At 36.2% G+C, this 12,697-nt stretch overlaps 2 protein-coding genes across 5 annotated transcripts in view; one reads left to right on the top strand and one right to left on the bottom strand.

The window, feature by feature from the left end:
* FAM227B (family with sequence similarity 227 member B) overlaps window positions 1–12,697 on the top strand; it is a 521,377-nt gene that overhangs the window by 66,520 nt on the left and 442,160 nt on the right. The window lies entirely within an intron of this gene.
* DTWD1 (DTW domain containing 1) overlaps window positions 1–12,697 on the bottom strand; it is a 179,812-nt gene that overhangs the window by 29,293 nt on the left and 137,822 nt on the right. The gene's annotated exons all lie outside the window — the stretch shown is intronic.

Raw genomic sequence — 12,697 nt, 5'->3', positions numbered from 1 at the left:
TCTATGTAAAACAGTATGGGGTTCCTCCCAAAATGAAAAATAGTACAGCAATATGATCCAGCAATTCCACTTCTGGGTGTTTATCTAAAAGAAATCAGGATCTCGAAGAGCTGGTTGTACTCTCATACTCATTGCAGCATTATTTGCAACAGCCAAGAGCTGAAAACAATGTAAAAACACATCAATGGATAAATGCACAAAGAAAATTTGATTGTGGTGCATACACACACACACACATACACACACACACACAATGGATGTGCTTATCCCGCCATCAAAAAGAAATTCTGTCATTTGCTACAACCCAGATGAACCTGGGGGACATTGTCCTGAAGGGGATAGGACAAATACTGCGTGATTTTACTTACATGAGGTATCTAAAGTAGTCAAACTGATAAGTAAAGAACATTGAATGGTGTTTCCTTGGGGCTACAGGAGATGGTGAAATAAGGAGCCGCTGTTCAATGGGACTAGAGTTCTGGTCATGCAAAATGGATATAGAAATATTTCAAAGTATTGGCCGGGCGCAGTGGCTCACGCCTGTAATCCCAGTACTTTGGGAGATCAAGGCGGGCGGATCACAAGGTCAGGAGATCGAGACCATCCTGGCTAACTCAGTGAAACTCCATCTCTACTAAAAATACAAAAAATTAGCCGGGCGAGGTGGCGGGCGCCTGTAGTCCCAGCTACTCGGGAGGCTGAGGCAGGAGAATGGCGTGAACCCGGGAGGCGGAGCTTGCAGTGAGCCGAGATCGCGCCACTGCACTCCAGCCTGGGCGACAGAGCAAGACTCCGTCTCAAAAAAGAAAAAAAAGAAATATTTCAAAGTATTTAAACCTTCCTTTTGAAATTTCCAAAATGATTTTTTTCTTTATCTCTAAATTATGACACACAAAAATATACTTTGTATCTAGTAATACTACATACTAAATAATTTTTAATTATTGCATTTCTCCCTCTAATAGTTTGTTTTTAATTTTTAAAACTTTCCTTTTGTTGTATACCCCTATTATTGCAACAGGCATCTTTAACTTATTACAATTTAATGTCAAGTAATAATTTTACAAACTTTCCATATCATGCAAAGACGTTGTAACACTTTAACTTCATTTAACTCTCTACTCGTTGTGATTTGGCTATTATGTATTTCAATTCTACATATACTTTAAAAGCAACAGACATTTGTATTGGTTTTAAATAATATTTATTTCTATTTTCCACTATAGTCACTCTTTCTTTTGTTTTTGTTCCTTCTTGCATTATTACATTTGTGTCTAGAATCATTTTTCATCTGCCAAAACAATCCCCTTTTGTATTCCTTTAATGTAAATCTGATAGTGGTAAATTATCAGGAGTTTGTTTTTGTCTTTGAAAAGTATACATTTTGTCTTCGTTTTCCACTGATACTTTGAGTATAGAATTCTCAATTAACAACTTATCTTTCACTATTTCAAAGATGTGATTCCATTTTTTAATGACTTCTGTTGGTTCTATTGAAAAGTTGGCTGTCATTACTGCTTATTTGAAGGCAATGTGTGTTTCTCCTTGCTGCTTTAACAATGTTTCTTGTCTTCCTTGGTTTTCAGCAGTTTTACTATGATGTGCCTATGTTTGGCTTTCTTTGAGTTTATTTGGTTTGAATCTATGACTCAATGTGTGGGGTTTTTTGGGGCAGTTTTGGAAAATTCTTAGGTAGTAGCTCTTCAAAATTCCTTCTTTTTCAATCTCACCTCGAATTACATTTATGTTAAGACTTTTAAATGGGTTCTCATATGTCTCTTATGATTTCTTTAAAAAATATTCTTTGTGTTTTTTCCCTCTCTGGACTGTATTCTGGACACTTTCTGCTGACCTATCTTCCAATTCACTAATCCTCTCTTCTATTGTGCCCAATACGTTAAGTCCATTCTTTAAATTCTTAATTCAAATTTTTTCTAAAATTTCCCTTTGATTCTTTTTCACATATTCTATTTTAGAAAATTCCCCATATTTTTATGCACTTGTCAAACATATTAATCATAATGATTTTAAGTTCTATATTTGATAATACCCATGTCTAAACCACCTGTTGGTCTGTTTCTATTATCTATCTCTTCTCTTATTGTTAAGTCACTTGGGCTTTTGCTGTGTTGTGTTGTTTTTGTTTGTTTTATGCTATGCTGAATAAAGTTTAATTGAATGTTGGACCTAATATCTGAAATGTTATAAGGGTTCTCTGAATAATATCATTATCTTAAATAAGATGATTTAATTTTCTTCTGGCAGACAGTTAACATAGGCACAGATCACCTTGATCTAGTCAAGGTTGGTGTAATTTGATCTGCTCTTATTATTATGTTATAGTCCTTTTAGAGATCTCTATCAAAAACCGAGGTGATCCATCTACCTTTTCTACTTGAAGGGTCTTGAACTCCAACTTTTATATCCCTACCTAGCACCATGGATTACCAAAATATCTGCTCAGCTATTTAGCCTGTTAGTAGCTTTTTTTTGCTTTGATTCTTGTTTTCTTATCTTGCAGATGCACAGCGTAGGAGTTAAAAACACATCAAAACAAAAATTGCCTGCAGAAAATCAGCCACACTTTTATTTGGTTCATCTTTTATCCAGGAACTTGGCCCCTCAGTCAAGTTCTGTAGCTTTTGTCTTTCCATGTCAGTGAGGCTACTACAAGCACTAGGCCCCCATTTTCTTCATGATTTCCCTGCCCCATGATTTGATTTGAAATGCCCTATGGGGGAAAAAACAGTGGCAAATATGGGACCCTCTCAAGCACGCCCCTGCTCTCTGGGATCTTGGCCCCTCAAATTCTGGTTGCCCTGCTTGCCCTCTTATCTGTACAGACTACTGTCTTATGATATTTTGCCTGACTTTTATAATTGTTCTCAATTATTCTATGATAGTCAGAAGTGGAAATGCATATTCTGCCTGGAAGTACTGATTTAGAATTTTAGGATTTTGTTTAGAGAAAATGCCAAATTATTTCTATACAAAACCTGGCCCTGATGTCTGGTTTCAACTTTCCCTGAATGGCAACATAAACAAATTCTAGTATTATTCTTTATCTAAAGCTCCAAATAGACTCTTTCTTTTATCTTTTTATCTTTGAAGCTTTGAGAAAGGTTTTTGTACTAACTGTATCTGAGAAATATATACTTAATCCTTTGAATCACAACCCTATAGTTCCTTTAAAGGTGCTTATGATTCCATCCTTCTATATATAAATAATATATATTAATAAGTGTATTACTTATTAATATAAGTGTATTATATTATAATAAGTGTCTTATTAAATAGTAATATAAATAAATAAGTGTATTGCTGCCACTCTTCCCTTCATCCTTACTCCTTTTCTAGCTTGAGACAACTGAAAAACAATTAGCCCCATATTTGGCACAAAATTGACACAAAATAAATGTTGATGAATGGCTGAATAAATGAATAAGCATATGAAATTTCTTCATTCTATAAAAATTGGTTGAGAAAGATTTTTGATTCTTCACTTTTATTGCTATTCCACCCCTTATTTTAATGAAAACTTAACTAAAGTTTATAATAACTTGAGGCTACTTCTAAGGGTCAAAATTTTGTGAGATACAAGGGACTGAATTTTACAGATTTTAATTCATACAAAGGTATGTCAATAAGTTCATCCATTTGTTCTGAATCATTTATTTGCTTGTCATGTAGGTGGTCACCCAGAAATGACTTGACAAAGATCTTGGCTGCATATACTTGACTAATCTTGACTGGTATAAACAGTTCTTGCCATGTGATTGCTATTTAGAGATACAGCTGGTGAGACATAGCTAGACTGATTGTTCATTGCCTTGTCTCATTTTTAAAAGGGTTTCTCTTAGAGTAAACTTAGAAGTGGGAAGTCACTGTGTTATGTACTGAATTTCTGTCAGGGCTTGCTCTGTCTGATTTCTCAGTCTTTGAACATATTTTTTTCTGATGCTTTCAATGTCTTCCTTTTTTCTTGTCTAGTGAACTATATGCTTCAGTGCACAAAATGTTCCCCTTTGTAAAGTTTTATCTAATATCTCAACAACATCGCATGCTTTCTCTTCTGGCTTCTCTTTGTTTTCTGATATTCTTCTATAGTGCTTGTCATGGCAGTGAATTATTTGTGTCTCTCTTCCTTACCAGAATCTCACAAGGGCACAAGCATGACCTCACTCTTCTCACTGTCTTCAGTGCCCAATATAGCAACTAACAGTTGTTAGATCCTCAGTACATTTTTTCAAATATAAAATTCAGACATCAAAATTCACCCATTTAAAGTGTACAATTCAGTGGTTTTAGTTTATTAATAAAGTTGTGCAACCATTACCACTACATAATCCCCTGGTAGTTTCATTGCCCAAACAGAAACCCCATACCTATTGTCAGACTCTCCTCATTTTCCACCCTCCTTAGTCCCTGGAAACTACTAATCTGTTTTCCATATTTATGGGCTTACCTATTCTGGAAATTTCAAATAAACAAAACCACACAATATGTGGCTTTTTGTGTCTGACTTTTTTTACTTAGCATAAAAATTTCAAGGCTCTTCCATGTTGTAGCATAAATGAGTATTCTATTGCTTTTCATGGGTGAATAATATTCCATTCTACAGATATACCATATTTTGTTTATTCAAACAGATGCTGATGAGCACTTTGACTGTTTCCACTTTTTGGCTATCAGTAATAATACTGCTATGAACATTTGTATACAAGTTTTTTGCGTGAATATATGTTCTCAGTTCCCTTGGATTATATGTGTAGAAGTGGAATTTCTTGTAACTCTATATTTAACTTTTTGTGAAACTGGCAACCTGTTTTTCAAGGTTTCTGCATCATTTTACACTCCTACCTGCAGTCTATGAGGGTTCTAGTTTCTCAGAATCCTTGCCATCACTTGTTCTTGTCTGTTTTATTGATGATAGCCATCTATGTGAATATGAGTGGAATCTCATATGGTTTTGATTTGCATTTCTCTAATGATTAATGATATTGCTCACCTTTTCATATGATTATTAGTTGCCTATTTTTAAATTGGTTAATTTTTCTTTTTATTATTGAGTGTAAAAATTCTTGATATATTGTGGATACTAGACTCTTATCAGATATGTTATTTTTTCAATATGTTCTCCATTATGTGGGTTGTCTCTTCACTTTCTTGATGGTTTGATGCACATAAGTTTTTAATTTTGATGAAATTGAATTTATCTATTTTTTCTTTTGTTTTCTTGTGTTCTGATGTCATATTTGAGAAATCCTTGCCTAATCCAAGGTCATGAAGATTTACACCTATATTTTCTTCCAAGAATTGTATAATTTTAGCTTTTACACTTTGGTCTTTGATTCATTTTGAGTTAATTTCTGTATATGATGTGTGATAAGAGTATAACTTCATATTTTATATGTGGCTATGAAGATGTCTCTGCACTATTTATTGAAGACTATTCTCTCCCCTAATGAATTGTCTTGACATCCCTTTCCAACCAATTAATCATAAATATATGGATTCATTTTTGGACTTTCAATTTCATTATATTGATTTATGTGGCTATTCTAATGACAGTTCCACACAATCTTGTTTACTACAGTTTTGCAGAAAGTTTTGAAATTTCATTTCCTGCTTTTACAGAACCTCAAGTTTAGCCAGATGTGAGTGCATTGGACCTTTACAGGTCTTTCTTGACCATGTGCATAGCCCTGGTCATGCTGACTGTCCTACATATGCACATGGCTTTCTACAGTTCCAGGAATGTGTCAGAGCTTTTCAAAGCCCTCTATGGATATCTCATTCTCCAGATTTTCCTTTCAAGCTGTGGTTAGCCTGTTATTTGTCCCACACGCTATACACCACCTCAGTCAGCCATGCTTGCCTGTAATTGTTTTTGACTAATGTCCTCAAAAATATTGTTTTCATTGGATAAGCTCTGTGTTGGATCTGTGCCAGATCAGGCACCCTTGAAGTAGGGCTTCCATGGAACCACCAGACAGGACAAATAATGACGCTTATCTGGGAAGGTGGTTTTATAGAAACTCCAGTCCCGTTCTGTTTCCTCCAGTGGCTGCTGGACTTCTGGCTTTCACCATACTTATAGGCTGTCGGTTTTTAAGGCCACCACAGAGCTGGAGTATTGGGGGCTGGGAATAGTATAAGTTAAATCACAAGGCTCATTTTTCTTATTGGGATTTGTCCATTTTTCTTGAATAAATTATCCTCAGGTTGCTGTAAGATTTTGATTTATTTTTTGGAATTCTAAAAATGTTGATTCTGACAATATTTCTTTTTTGCTGCTGTTCTCATTGCTTTTAGGAAAGAGAGGATTTTTGGAGGTGCTACTTCTCCATGTTTCCTTTCATCCTCAGTACATGTTTTTGAAGGAGCAAATTAGTAAATGAATTAATTGGAAATATGTATGCTCACTGAAGTGCGCTCGTACTCCCCAGTTAAGTCAGGATATTCATTTTTTGAGTTGATTTATCTGCTACAACCTGCAAACTCTGAGTTAACAGTCCTAGAATGGACTGTTATAGCAGGAAGTGAAATGAGATGAAAATTGTTCTCGGTATTGAGGTGCTGCATATTGGCTGTCTAGATTTTTTGCCCAAGTATGGATGGCACCACCTATTGCATTTCTTGTAGTGTAATTACTTCCTGTCTTCTTACCAGCTTTCAATTACGGTCTTTGGTCTTGTGTTTGGAATCATATACTTTGGTTCTTATTTTTTTGCTTAATTTTAGCAACTGTCTTGCCTTGAATTTAGAGGCTCTGAACCCCTTTGTTTGTTAATTATTTCACTTTTTGTACTCACTGAGTTTTTCTGATGCAAATATCTTAATCAATTTCAAGGTTGAAATCACCTTGTTAAAGTCTTTCTGATCCTTCTTGACCAGCCACCTTTGGGTACATTTATCTCTTCTTTGGCTTGACCACTACCCTGTATTTTTGCCCTGGATATGAAGCTGAGCTTCACACCTTATTCTTAGTGATCCGTTCACCAGTGCACTCTGCAATGATACCCCCTTAGCAAGATATAAAATCTCTAAATTTTATATCTTTAATTAGATGTGATTTTATATCTTAAATAGATCAAATTAAGTCCTTCCAGTTAATCCATAAAAGATTATGTGACTAACCCTTTGGAGATATGCTATCTCTTCCTAGCCACACTGGATGAGTACATTTTAAGATGATGTTTATAAGCAAGTATTTGTATATCAGACTATATTTGCCCACTAAAATGTATTCTAATTCTGGAGATAGGTTCCCATAGAGAAAGAAAAGATATGCATATATTTAAAAATCATAAAAGAATTCCACTTGAAGATCCTTGAAAATACTTTCTGTCCTTGCTTTTTTGTGTGTGTTAACTAAGACTGTGTACTTTCTTCTTCTTTTTTCTCCAACCTTCTCTTAGCTTCACTGTCCAACCAAAAAAAGTATTCAATTTAGTTAAATAAAACTGTTTATTTGGAAGTTTTTCTTTTAATTGAATAATTACTTTGCTTTTCAATAGCTATTAAAGCATGAAAAAACATAGTCTATGGCATTTAATTCACCTATGCAATCAAATGCCTAATGGAAAACTGTCTGCATCATCTTCATGGTCACATTAAGAATTCACATAGATTATCTACTTGTTTCTTTATCACATATTTAATTCTTACCTTACATTCCCTTCATTTTTTTCTTTATGGGATTTGATATTGAAAAAGCTAGATAGGCAATATTATTTTCAGTTTTTAACTCCATTATGAATTTTAGGTGAAAGGGTGGACAGCTATACAGAAATGCCTTATTAAATTGGACTCAAACATTCATTACTGAATGTCTAATAGTTAAAAACACTGCTACCTTTTTTCTGAGGAATCTATTCTTGCTTTTGTTTTAAAAGTCATTACCTGAATTCACTTCAATTTAGTACAGATTATTAATTGTTCTGGAAATTGTTTATAGATACTGCAAAAATGGCTTTAAAAGAGATACTGTGACCCCAGTTCTGTTTCTCTAAGGATTTATTTTGATTTCAGCCAAAAAGATAAGACTACAAGACCTAGGCAAAATCTAATAAGAAATTATTGCCTTTATATATTACATTTGTATAAAGTCCAAACTAGGCTAAATAAATGCAGTGTACAGGAGATTGCCCTGTAGTGAAGATTCCCCATGCTGTTCATAAATGAGTGATTCCCTCTTTTTTAAAATCCTTTGTAATCAGCCTCAGTAACTTTAGGAGATAAATAACCCATGCTTTCCAGATGTCGATACTGGGGCATAGAGAAATTGGGACCAGTCTCATTCTTTACAAGATAAATTCAGCAGGAAAAATGGAAAAGATGAGACAAACATCCTGCCTATGTGTCTTCCCTGAAGTTCTCACACAAATTCAACTTAAGATTTGCTACAGTTCATACAATTGGTAGGAATTCAAGTTTTAGTTTTCCTCCAAACATATAAACTTGTTGCCATGGGTGGTAGGCAGAAAAGTGACTTTTGGAATATTACTGCATTTTATCCATTGTGGTTCTTATTTGTTGAGTATTGTTGGCCAAATTAAATAAATGTTAAGTCTCTCTCAGCTCTCTAGTGGTTAAAAAAAGGATTTAAAAGCCCAAGGTGCTACCAAAGGTATTGAAACCTGTTTAGTTTGGACGATTCTAATTGCAATAAGAACATGAAAACTCTTCCAGCAAAGTCATTCTCTAAGGCTCTCAAAATGAATTGGAACACGATGTACAGATATCAGAATTTATATCTCTTGCTTTTTATATATGTTTTATAAAGGCAGACCTATATACTGGGTAGTACCTCCTTGACATCTGAGTTTTGTATTTGCATTTTTCCAGGATATGAAGAAAATATGCCAGCAATTGGCCTTCAGTTTTTGTGAAGATGTCCACACCAGCAATAATATCTACCATATTTGAGACATGTCATCTAAAGAACATAAACAAATCATAATAGCTTCTTCCTTGGATCAGATAGTTTATAAAAAAAAAAATTATGAGTTTGTAATGTAATGTGACCAGTACTCCCAGAAGTTTTCAAATAATGCCAGCAAGAGTCTATAGAATTTAATTGTGTAAACAACATAAGATAGTCATTAGGGGAAATGTACTTATACAGATTATTAAATCTGTATACCTCTGTCTTTTTTTATTGGAAATGAACTCAACAAGGAGAAGTAAATATTGTTATATGTTGGCTATGTATTTTAAGACAGCGTTGGTGTTTCACCTTTGACCTTCACCTAGAGCCACAGGTTGATAAAAAGCAAGATTATTTGATCACGATCTTATGGCTTTAATTAGAATCCTATCAAATATGTGATATAAATCTCTTTTCAGCCATGCTTGCAACATATAGAAGTACAGAGTAAGGCATGATGTCCATTTGATTGTCTTGGCTTACGCAGCTCATACAACTCACTTTGATATTTATAGAAACTAAAAATGGCAATCATTCTTTCTACATTTTAATGGCTTATTGAGACATTAAATGGTTCACACCCTAGTCGTAAAATAGAGGCTTCTTCTAATATAGAAACTACTCTTCAGACCAAGTACTAAATATCTGGTATATGTCTAACTTGCCTATAATCTCAGGTATCCAACTAATCATGTATCTCCCCCAAAGCTGTTTTCATGTCATTAAGAGTTTGTTATTGCTATAGAAGACAACCTGTTTTACACAGGGCCAAATTTGTTGCTTCAATTTTTTATGATAGCACTGATTATCACAAGACTGTGGTACCCTACTTGTACTGAGCCCTGCTGAATGTAGAACCCAGCCATTTTATAATTCTGTCTCATACAAATACAAACCCAGGCCTGGACTTGCTTTCCCTCTGTGAATGAAAAGTGTATGGGGAGCTGGAGACAAACTTGTTTCACTTTCTCCATTGGAGAGTCAGGATTAAATTTTACTGTGAGTCACAAGCAGGAACAGGCTCCACTTAGGGGATGAGTGACAACTCTGTGCTGGCTGGCCTGGGACCATTAGATTGTCCAGTTACCAAAGCCTTCATCTGCTGAGTGCTGGATGTGCAAGGATCCTACTGCTGCTCCTCTCCTGGCCCTCCTACATATATCTACAGGGCTCTATGAAACATCCACCTAACCCATTATCATTCATAAATAGTCACAGTTTGAATCCATTCAAATTTGCAAATGATTCCAGAGTCATTTGGACAAGGAACTCATTAAATGAAAATCATCTATGCTGGTTCATATTGCACCAATTATAGTCTGATACAAGCTACATGCTAATATGGTTTCAGGTTTGAATCACTTCAGACAATGATTCAACTCATTTACAATATAAAATATCATCAAAGTATTTGGGGAATAACAAGAGGTATCCTTTACCAATCTTCTCGTTGATCCTACTCCCATGCCTGTCTCTCACAGGCTTTCAACACATGGCTATGTTATCTCAAGGACACTCTGAAGCTGGTTTTTTTGGCTGATCTGACCTATCCCCTTGAATATCAGCTCCACCCAACCACTGACAAGGCACAAGGAACCCCCATTAGTTACTGGCTTTCACAAGCATCTCTTACTGGAAGGCACCAGATTTCAACTGGTCTTTCCTTGGATCTTGTTTGTGCATTTTCAGAGGCTGAAAGAATTCCAAGGCTTAAAGGACTCGAGACGTGAAGAAAAGTCATGGTCTCAGCCAGTGGAAACTAAGCCACTCCAAAAAGCTCTGCTCTTCCCTGAGGTATATGCTTGGGAGAGGAATTGTCTCATTTATCCCACATTTGGAAGGCCTTTTTCATTTTAATCTGCTTTTTCTGCTGTATTCCATTCTTGACTTAGAAGACCAATAAGGCAGGCCAAGTTAGCCCTTCAAGTGAAAATTGTTTGTAAGGATAAGCCCTTCTGATCACCGACCCTGTGATAAAATTGTGAGGAAGATGAAAGGCGCTTAAGGGCAGTGGTCCTCAAACTTGTTTGGCACATTGGCTCACTGAACTGTAGGTAGTATCCTTGGAAGAGGTTCTAGCATCTGCCTTTTTATTGTTGGCAAGGGCAGCTTTCTTTAAGACCTATTCACACTGAAGAGAATGCTTACTCCCTATCTCTTTGCAGCACCGACTCTCACCTTCCAAACAGACAAGATGGGCTCCATTCACATCCAGAAAAGCCAGAACTAGCTCTCTACAGCAACACAAAAAGTGCAGAGACAGCTGTGCTACTGCTTCTAGTTTGTTCCAGACAGCACTGGGAGAGAACTCTGTCTGCTAAGGCTGCTTCATGGTTCCCTGGCCAGTGGCTGTGGCATACCGAGCTGGGATGATGCCACTGCTGGGATGGTATCCCAAAGGACAGACTTATCTTTCTTGCTTTGCTAGCTGTCCCTGACTGCACTCCAACTTCATAGTTTAGGATCTCACTGGTTTGTGCAAGTTTCAAGTCTCAGTTATGCCAGCACAAAAAGGTTATGCACCTAGGCTTTCTTTTCTTTTCTTTTTTTTCTTGGTCACTATGTAAGGAGCTGGTGGGGAGGGGGGGAACCCAATAATTTATTCAAATGAAAGGAAAATGATGTGTTCCTTGAAATCCTGAAAACAGAGTGTATTTCTATTATTGGCATGCTGAATCCTTCCTTGCTTTTTGTAACATAATAGAAACAAAACAAAACAAAACAAACAAAAAAGCAAAACAAAACACCAGCTGCATAGTCTTAGAAAGTGAAAGGCAAAGCAGAGACCCTGGTTGAGGTATCTCTGATCTTAGGTGCTTCCAGAGATACTTGTCTTTTAAATCAGGAATAAGAAGAAGTCCAGTCCTGTTCTCTCTTGACTTGCCCTTTCAGCTAAGTCTTCCAAGGTACTTAGTGCTAGTTGAGATACTGTTCTCCCAGGAACTGGAGAGAGTCCAGGGCTGAGCTCACCATGACTATAGGAAGTTCAACTCATGCTAATGACTTGTGGTGCTTGTCAATCTGGATTAGATGCAAGTCAGATTCAAGAAGCCAAGGATTCAATATTCCTTCCACTGTCCTCTGGAGTCATCTTCTTTCTGCTTTGCAGTTTCACTTGATGGTTTCCAGACAGAGATAGCACATAGAACCTGAAGTCTTCAGCTAGACTTTAAGGTGAGACCGAGTTGGAGAATGTTGACTTAAATCTGGTATTCTCATCCCATACAATACCCTGCACATTGTCCCTTCATATCTCTCAATCTCTATTTGCATTCATTTTGCTTTCAGTTTATGGTGATTTCTTCTAAGAAAAGTCATCTTCAGGCTTCAAAGCTCCTAGGACTGACCACAGCTTGTTGCTTTATGTCTAAGGCTCCTGAACCTGGCTGGGCATCAGAAATGTTTTATAATTCTTAGGTCTCACTTTGTACTAGTATAGCAGAATCTTTGTGGTGGACCAGGTATCAGGGTTGCTTTCAGTGTCCTAGGAGATTATGACATGATACTCCTAGTACAATCCCACTAGACTAGTAATGACACAATTCATCTTTTTCTTGTTTGTGACTGAGAATTGGGTCTCCTGGCTTCTAATCCTTGATTGGCTTCTAAATTTGCTGCATGACCTTGCCCTAAGTCACTGGATTCTCATGGGCTTCAAGTTTTTATCTGTAAGGAGGTGGAAGTGGGTGGGTGTTGGGCAGAAACCACATCACTGTTTATCAAATCCAATTCCCCAATACGTTTGCTTTTGGAAATTTTGTATAA

Source organism: Chlorocebus sabaeus, chromosome 26, assembly GCF_047675955.1.
Source record: "Chlorocebus sabaeus isolate Y175 chromosome 26, mChlSab1.0.hap1, whole genome shotgun sequence".
Lineage (NCBI taxonomy): Eukaryota > Metazoa > Chordata > Mammalia > Primates > Cercopithecidae > Chlorocebus > Chlorocebus sabaeus.
Note: the sequence above shows the minus strand (reverse complement) of the source record. Positions and strands in the feature narration are given on the sequence as shown.